A 9013-nucleotide genomic window follows, 5' to 3' on the forward strand; every position below is an offset into this window, starting at 1 on the left:
AAAAAATCCGAACTAAATAAGTTGTGTCTCACTTGATCATTATTCACTGAGAATCTAGAAATATATCTTCGTTCGGCAGAAAGATAATGAATGTTTATTTGATCTTGATCCTTGTGGAGCGAAAAAGGAACTACACTGAATTTGTACGAACCCCCTGATAATATCCACAAATGGCATTTTTGGTAAGAGATGGACATTACTATATATGAAATTCGGGCGAATGGTTACATCGGTACTCCAGTGCATTTCCCCCTCTGAGTCAGAATAAATATGTTTTCGAACCCTCTCTTTCAAATTTAAAGTGTATGTTCCCGCGCGAATCTCAGCAATCACTTGTTCTGATTCTACATATTGATCGTTTTGAACTAAAAGAAAACTTTTTGGTGGAATAGTCACCTTATGTATAATATCTTCACTCTCAATAATTACATACAAGTCCCGATAACATAAAAAAGCAGGATGCCCGTGACGTGTGCGTGTAGGATGAACCAAATCCTCATTGAATTTTATTTTTCCATTAAAAGGGGCTCGGACATGTTCTGCAGTACCCCCTGTAAATACTCCGCCGGTATGAAAAGTTCTTAATGTTAGTTGCGTTCCCGGTTCTCCAATGGATTGCCCCGCAATAATACCTACAGCTTCTCCCAATTCAACCAGGTCACCATGAGTGGGGCTCCGACCATAACATAATCGACAAATCCAAGATGTACTCCTACAAGTAAAGGGAGTTCGAGATAGATATTGGTTGTGTTCGAAAGGCTCTGAATCGATCGACAAGCCCAAAGCCCAATATCTTGATTTCGAATGGCAATGCACCGCGGACCCATATATATATCGTCCGCTAATACACGACCAATTAATGTTTGGATAAAAATTCTTTCCGGAAGCGTCCTCTTTTGAGGACTCACAGAAATCCCTCGGGTGGTGCCACAATCTGTTCTACGTACAACAATGTGTTGAACTACTTCAACAAGTCTGCGCGTAAGATATCCAGCATCTGATGTTCGTACGGCGGTATCCACAACCCCTTTTCGGGCTCCGTAGCAAGAAATGATATATTCTGTTAAAGACAGTCCTTCGCGTAAATTGCTTTGAATGGGTAAATCGATCATTTGTCCTTGGGGATCCGACATTAATCCTCTCATACCTACTAATTGGTGCACTTGAGATGCATTTCCTCTAGCTCCTGAAAAAGACATTATATATGGACTGGGTTAAACAGGGTCAGTCATCCTAAAATTAGGATTCATTTCTTGTCACAAATATTCCACTTGTAGCATACCATATCTCAATTGATTGGCGTAATTTTCTACCGCGTGTACATTCCCAAAATGATGGTGTTTTCCAAAATCAAACTTTGTTGTTCAGCATCTTGGACTAGCCATCCCTTAGAAGGTATCGTTAAAAGATCATCAATTCTAATTGAAATGGATGTAGCAGTGGCTTGCTGGAAACCCAGAGCTTTTACTTGATCCAGGATGTGTGATGTATATGCCATTCCGAAGTGATCTATTAATCTGCTAATAAGTCGTTTAATGGCAGTTCCATCTATCACTTTATTGTGAAATACCAGATTGGCCCGTTCTGCCATAAATACCCCCTTATTCCGCTGAGTGGACTTCGCCAATGGGTTTGAGTCAATGATTGGAAAACTTCCTTTTCTCGATCTTGATTTTGGTAGAAAGTCGGGTCAGGAACTGGGGTCCTAGTTGAACCGGAGAGACCCGAATTCATATTGGTGTCATAGAATTTTTTAGCTTAGATACCATATGATTGGGTATCATATGAGTAGGCCGAAAAACCCTTGTATAGCTTCTTCGATTTCTCGGTAAAGAAATATGACCAACAGTGGTTCGAATGTATATACAAAGAATTTTTTTTTTTAAACTTCTTACTATTAGATAATGTCCATAAATCTCATGATAGGTACCCGAAGATTCATAGTGAACTTCGATGGGAGCTTCTCTTGAAGCAATAACGCATTGCTCTAGTCGCCACCGGAGCCACAAAGGACTATCTAAATTGATTCTTTTCTGCCTATAAGCTCCAATCGCATCATAGGAATTACAAAAAAAAGGCTCCCTTGTAGACTTATAGTTATTATCGTCAATTCTTTCATTTTGATAGCTTTTTCGATTCCATGGATTATACCTATTCGCACAAATACCTCGACGATTCCCACTCGTTAATACATAGAGCCCAATAAGCATATCTTGGTAGGTACGGAAATGGGATCCCCAATAGCTGGAGACAAGAGATTCATATGAGAAAACATAAGTAAACGAGCCTCCGCTTGCGCCTCTAAAGATAAAGGTACATGAACTGCCATTTGATCCCCATCAAAGTCTGCATTGAATCCCTTACAAACTAATGGATGTAAACAAATAGCGCGTCCTTCCACTAAAATAGGTTGGAATGCCTGTATACCTAATCTATGCAGAGTAGCGCTCTATTCAACAATACAGGATGTCCCCGCATAACTTCTTGCAGTATTTCCCATACAATCGGCCCTTTTTCCCGAATTTTACTCTTAGCAACTCCTATGTTCGGAGCAAGATGTTGTCTAATTAGACCGCGAATTACAAATGTCTGGAAAAGCTCTATTGCTATTTCGCGAGGCAATCCACAGCGATGTAATGAAAGTGAGGGGCCAACAACAATGACAGAACGTCCCGAATAATCGACTCGTTTGCCAAGCAAAGTCTCGCGAAATCTTCCCTCTTTGCCTTCAATTACATCTGAAAACGACTTGTAAACCTTATTATGACCGTCCCTCATTGGTTGTCCGCGGATTCCATTATCAAGAAGTGTATCCACGGCTTCTTGTACCAATTTTTCCTGACACATTACTAATTCCCCTGGCGTAGATCTACTTGTTGTTAATAGATCGGTAAGAGTATTATTTCGATAGATAACTCTTCTATAGAGTTCATTAATATCCGAACTCATTAGTTTACCCCCATCTATCTGAATGATCGGTCTCAACTCGGGAGGAAGAACCGGTAATAGACATAAAACCATCCATTCTGGTTCTATATTTGTTCGAATAAAATGCTTAGCCAATTCCATGCGTCTAACCAAAAATCCTTTCTTCTTCCAATTTTCGATCTTCCCATTCATTACCCGTGAGGCCTTCTTCTCCTAATTCTTTCCATTCTACCACCGAATAATCGATAAAATTCGCAAATCTAGATCAGCTAATTGTTCTCGAATAGCACCTGCTCGGTAGAAATTTCGCGACTTCGAAATGTATCGAAACCTTGGGTAGTAAAAAAAGTGGGATACTGTATTTCCAGGATTGAATTTCATATTCAGAATGAACCTCGTAATCGTAAGAAAGTAGGTTTTTTTAGCGATGGGCCTAGCAAAAGAAAAATTAGGATAGGGCCTGCGGATCCCCCCCTCAAAATCGGACATGAGGTTTCCTCTCATCCGGCTCAATAGTTACACCAAATAAAGATAAAGTAAAGGAGTTCTCGCTTTCAAATTCTAGAACCCCCAAAAGGTCTACTCTTTACTCAAGTTCAAGAAACATTTCATTGATTGATTCTTCTTTTATTGATTTAGATTTTCTTAATTCTTTATTCAATTCAAAATTAGGACATAAATGAAATGTGAAATTCTTGAGTAGTCTACTTCCCCTCGAATGCTGAATCCTCTTAAATTAAAGGAGTGTCATAAGGGATTTACTTGTCTATGTACCCTTCCATTCGATCTCTTAGGTCCTGCGGTACCTCGACGATTATACCACGATGCCCTTAACTTAAAGCCTAAGCCTATATGCGATGTATAGACTCCTGCAACCATGACATATTTGTTTCCTTGAACATAATTTCATTTCTTTCTAAAGAACTAAAAGAAATGAGAACGGTTAATTCCACAAAAAGAAGTCTTTTTTTCACGAGGTACAACTCAAAATTCCTAGTTATTTATTTTTACTGACTCGACCATAGACCAATTCCCTTTTTATTTGGGAGTATTGAATACGCCCATAATTCTGAGCTTCATGTTACTCTTCCCAGAGACATGTCAGATCCAGGGCATCCCAATTCGATTGAATGGGATGACAGTTTCTCATTCCTAATCTGTAAAATAATAATTTCGATCAAATCACACATCGCAGTATACTAGACCCTCTAATTCTTTAAGAGGTTTGTCTAAAAGATTGGCGATATAACTAGGAAGACGTTTCAAATACCATACATGAGTTACTGGACATGCCAGCCTTATATATCCCATTTGATATCTTCGTATCCGAGAATCAACAAATTCAACTCCGCATTGTTCACAAAATTTAGGGCCCTCCTTTTGATTTCCAATTACTCGATAATTTCCACAAGCGCAAATTCCACTTTTTATAGGTCCAAAAATTCTTTCACAAATAATCCATCCTTTTCCGGTTTATTGGTTTGTAATGAAAAGTATAGGGTTTTGTCACCTCTCAACGGTTTCTCCATTAGGTAGGATTTTCTTGGCCCAAGCACTTATTTGTTGGGGGCTGATCAATTCGGAGTTGTTGATGTTTATATCGGTCGATCATAGAAGAAAATTCTGATTCATTCCGATTAAGCTTCCTTCCTATTAATCTGGAAGTTCTTCTCAGATACAAGAAATGATTCAGTTCAGAGCCAAGATCGTAATTCTCGGACGAGCAATCGAAAAGATTCTGGAGCATCTTCGGGTTTAGGTATTGTTCCTCAATGATCGTAGTCCCAAGTACTTCTTGGCGAGCTCTAATATGATCAGATTTATAAGTAAGCATTTCTTGTAAAATATGAGCAACACCAAATCCCTCTAGAGCCCAAACCTCCATTTCTCCTACCCGTTGTCCTCCTTGCTTGGACCTTCCTCTAAGTGGTTGTTGTGTAACAAGTGCATAATGTCCACTGGAACGCCCATGTATTTTATCATCAACTTGATGAATTAATTTCAAGATATAAGGTTTTCCTATTATAACAGGTTGCTCAAAGGGGCCTCCCGTTCTTCCATCAAATATTCAGCTTTTCCTGGATATTCGGGTTCAAATACCCATGGATTCGCTGTTTGCTTACTGGCTTGATATAATTCGGAAAACACTAGTTTCTCAAGCCTCTTGTTCATATCTCTCATCAAATGGTGCTATTCGATAATGTCTATCTAGTAGACTCCCTGCTAACCAAGCGAGCATTCAAATAGCTGTCCTACATTCATTCGTGAAGGTACTCTAATGGGTTGAAGACCATATCAACAGGTCTTCCGTCTTGCAAATAAGGCATATCCTGTCTAGGTAAAATTTTTGAAATGATCCCTTTATTTCCATGCCTTCCGGCTACTTTATCGCCTACTTTGATTTCGCGTTTCTGTGAAATATAGACACGAATCGTTTCGGATTATAACTAGAACCCCTTTTTCTGGACCCATCTCCATCGATGACTCGACCCCTCCCACCTATAGGTAATTTTAGACAGGTTTCCTTTAGAGTGGATACCTGAATCCCAGAAAGTATGGCCCGTAATAATCTATCTTCTGGAGCATACGATGATTCTTTTCGCCACCTGGGCGTTAATTTACCTACTAAAATATCGCCTGTCTCCACCCAAGATCCCAGCATCACAATTCCATTTTTGTCTAAATTGCGGAGTAAATGGGCTTCTAGGTGCAGTATTTCGTTAGTGATTCTTTCAGGACCTTGGCTTGTCACATGAGTCTGAATTTCATATTTTCGTATGTGAAAAGAAGTATAAATATCTTCATATACTAGACGCTCGCTAATGAGTACCGCATCCTCAAAATTGTAACCTTCCATGGCATATAAGCTACTAGTACGTTTTTGCCCAAAGCGGTTCGCCACCAACCGTAGCGGCACCGTCCGCTAAAATTTACCCTTTTAATGCATTTACCCCGCCGAACCCAGGCAGTTTGATGCATACAAGTATTTTTTGTTGGAACGTTGATACATAACTAATGGAATGCCTAGAGCATCTCCATTGCCCGATAAAATAATCTTGTCGAGTATCGGTGTGAAATGATCTTTCCTCGTGATCGGCTATAGCGGAACTCCTGAATCTAGAGCACTGGCGTTCCAACCCAGTTCAACAATGCACTTCTCGGAACGAGAAAGCGGAACTTCTTGGCGTTATATTAGAACTCATTAAAGCCCGATTCGCGTCATTATGCTCGATAAAAGGAATGAGGAAGCTCAATAGAAAAATATTGAGGAAAAATACTTCGATGAACTTGTTCCCATGCAATAGTCAGGAATTCTTGGCGGTATCGAGCCGGAACAACCTGTTCTTCCTGAATACCTGATTCAAGGCCAAAGAATTTTCTGCCGCTACCATATAATATTCATCTCGACTTGGATAATAAAGCATCTGTGCTTTTGATCTCTCAAAGATTTTATAAAATGGACTTTCTGAGACCCCAATGACCAATCCTGGCATTGCTAAGGATCCGATAAGTCAACATTGATCGCTTCAGACGTGTCAATTGGGCAAATCGTCCATAGTGACTAGGATGGATATCTCGTATCCGAAAATTAGCAGTTCGCCCCGTCAATCCTCCGGGGCCCAAATAACTCAATTTTCTCCCATGCACTATTTGTGTCAATGGATTTGTTCGATCAAAACTTGAGACAATGGGTGTAATCCGAAAAAGGATTCATAAGTGGTTGTTAATGGAGTCGAAATTACCAAATTCTGAGGAGTCGGTATCAATTTATGCCTAATTGCTCCGCATATAGTTCCTCTAACTACATTTTCTAAACGAACCAGAGCCAATCCGAATTGATCTTGTAAAGAGATCCGCTACAGAACAAATACGCTTATTTTTCAAATGATTCATATCGTCAAGTGTACCCATTCCAAATTTCATTCCAATCAAACGATCCGCAGCTGCCAATATATCTCGCGGTAACAAAAATGTATTGTTCTGAGGTATATTAAGATTCAATCTCTGGTTCATATTTCGTCGACCAATCCTTCCTAATTCACATCTTTGCTGAAAGAATTTCTTTTGTAATTCCTTACACAAGGATTCAGAAAATACCGGATCCCCGCCTACACAAGAAAATTGTTGATAAAACTCCAAAATGGCATTTTCTTTTGACCCAATTTTTTTTTCCTTATCGGTCAGGAAAGACAAGAAAATCTCAGGGTAGCAAACATTCTCTAGAATTTCTCTTAGATTCGAACCCATAGCTGATGATAGAACTAGGATAGATATTTTCTGTTTCCTACTTACTTCGAGCCCATATCCTTGCTTTTCTATCAATCTCTAATTCTAACCTCCCTCCCCAATCTGATATTATGGTACCAGTATAGACCGAAATTCATTTATGATCCAATTCTGATCGATAATAGATACCGGGGCTTTGCAATATTTGATTGATCACAATTCCTGTATATTCCATTTACTATAGAAGTTCCGAGGAGTTCATTAAAGGAATGTTTCCAATAAAAATTGTTTGTTCTTGCATATCCTTACTGGTTTTCCAAATTAATCCTGCGGATACATATAATTCAGAAGAATATGTGAGTGATTCATATACAGCATCCCTTTCTTTTATCAACGGTTCCACCAATTGATATGTTTCCACAAATAATTGAAATTCAATTTCTTGCTCTGTATCTTCAATTTTTGGAAACTTATAAAGTTCTTCTGTTAAGCCCCGATCCATGAACCCACAAAATCCTTCAAATTGTATCTGATTCAACCCAGGTATTGTAGACATTTCCCCATTTTCATCCCCGAGCATTTTGAATTTCCCATTTCTCAAAAAAATCCCATTCTTTTTTCATTCTTCATCGAATCCTACGAATCGATCTAATAATGATGGAATTGAATTTCTATTCTGTTTACTGAATCACATGAAATTTTATCTAACTCCATATACCATATAATATATGTGGAATGTATGAAATATGAAATGCGTATGAACGGAAGAAGAAAAATTATACTCAAATTTTAATTTATATTTATAACAAACAGATACAGAAAAGAATTGATAAATGCCATTTAGCCGCATGGAGTTTTGTTTTTGTATAGAATATAAAAAAAAATAATTCAATTTCTACCATTATTATGATATTACATATTCCAATCCGATTGAATACCAGAAAAATGAAAGGAATTCCTGATTTGATCTGTTCGTTGAGATAAAGACAAAATAATCATAAAATATATATATAGGGAGAGAGTTGATTTTTCTAGCGCTTAATTTTTTCATGGACTCCATTGTTCAAAAAACGATTCGCAGAGAAGATAGATGTTTTTACCCACTTTTTAGTTTTTTAATTTTTAGTAGAATATTTAGAATATGATTGAAGTGCGTACGAAAAGGGGCTTCTATTTATTAAACAGGTGCAGATATAGCATTTCTATTTATATATGTCTTTCTTTTATTCCATTATAACGCTCTAATGGAGACAAGACATGGCGTGCTCTATCAAAAATTCTATTTTTTCTTTTATTTTAATCTATTCAATGAAAAATTGAAACACGATAATTTCTTGCTGATTCCCTATGGACATCATATCTAGATAGATAAAATACCTCATTAGATAACTATAACTGTGTAAACAACTTATGCTCTGGGGTTTACATAGACTGATAATTGCTGTTATATTATTATAATATACTTGAAATTAAGAAAGTTTTTTTTTATTGAAAAAAAAATCAATTTAGTTATGTATCCAGTTTTATTTTCTTATACCATTAGAAAAAGACAAGTGAAGAAGAATCGTCCATAAATTTGCAGTCAATAGTTAATGGTTCCAATTTATTTGTCCTGAATTTTTACTTTTGTAACTGAGAATCCACATTTTCTTTTTCAATAGAAAAGAAAGGGAAAGTTTTTAGATATTGTGTGTCTTGAGATACTATAACCAATTGAAGGTATGGATCCGATCTAAAAATGAAAAAGAAAAGGGAGATACTCTCCTTTTTTTGTTTGTAACCTTTTGGCGACATGGCCGAGCGGTAAGGCGGGGGACTGCAAATCCCTTATTCCCCAGTTCAAATCCGGGTGTCGCCT

General features: G+C 37.7%; 1 non-coding gene and 3 pseudogenes across 1 annotated transcript; 1 reads left to right on the forward strand and 3 right to left on the reverse strand.

Moving 5' to 3' along the window:
- Positions 1-5: 5 nt before the first annotated feature.
- LOC128288321 (DNA-directed RNA polymerase subunit beta''-like) lies at positions 6-1591 on the reverse strand (annotated as a pseudogene).
- Positions 1592-1754: 163 nt separating this feature from the next.
- LOC128288330 (DNA-directed RNA polymerase subunit beta'-like) lies at positions 1755-3120 on the reverse strand (annotated as a pseudogene).
- Positions 3121-4565: 1445 nt separating this feature from the next.
- Positions 4566-8551, reverse strand: LOC128288317 (DNA-directed RNA polymerase subunit beta-like; annotated as a pseudogene).
- Positions 8552-8941: 390 nt separating this feature from the next.
- Positions 8942-9013, forward strand: TRNAC-GCA (transfer RNA cysteine (anticodon GCA)). The gene has a single exon. It is a non-coding gene; the product is annotated as a tRNA-Cys (tRNA).

The sequence above is a fragment of the Gossypium arboreum genome, unplaced genomic scaffold (genome assembly GCF_025698485.1).
Source record: "Gossypium arboreum isolate Shixiya-1 unplaced genomic scaffold, ASM2569848v2 Contig00202, whole genome shotgun sequence".
Taxonomy (NCBI): Eukaryota; Viridiplantae; Streptophyta; class Magnoliopsida; order Malvales; family Malvaceae; genus Gossypium; species Gossypium arboreum.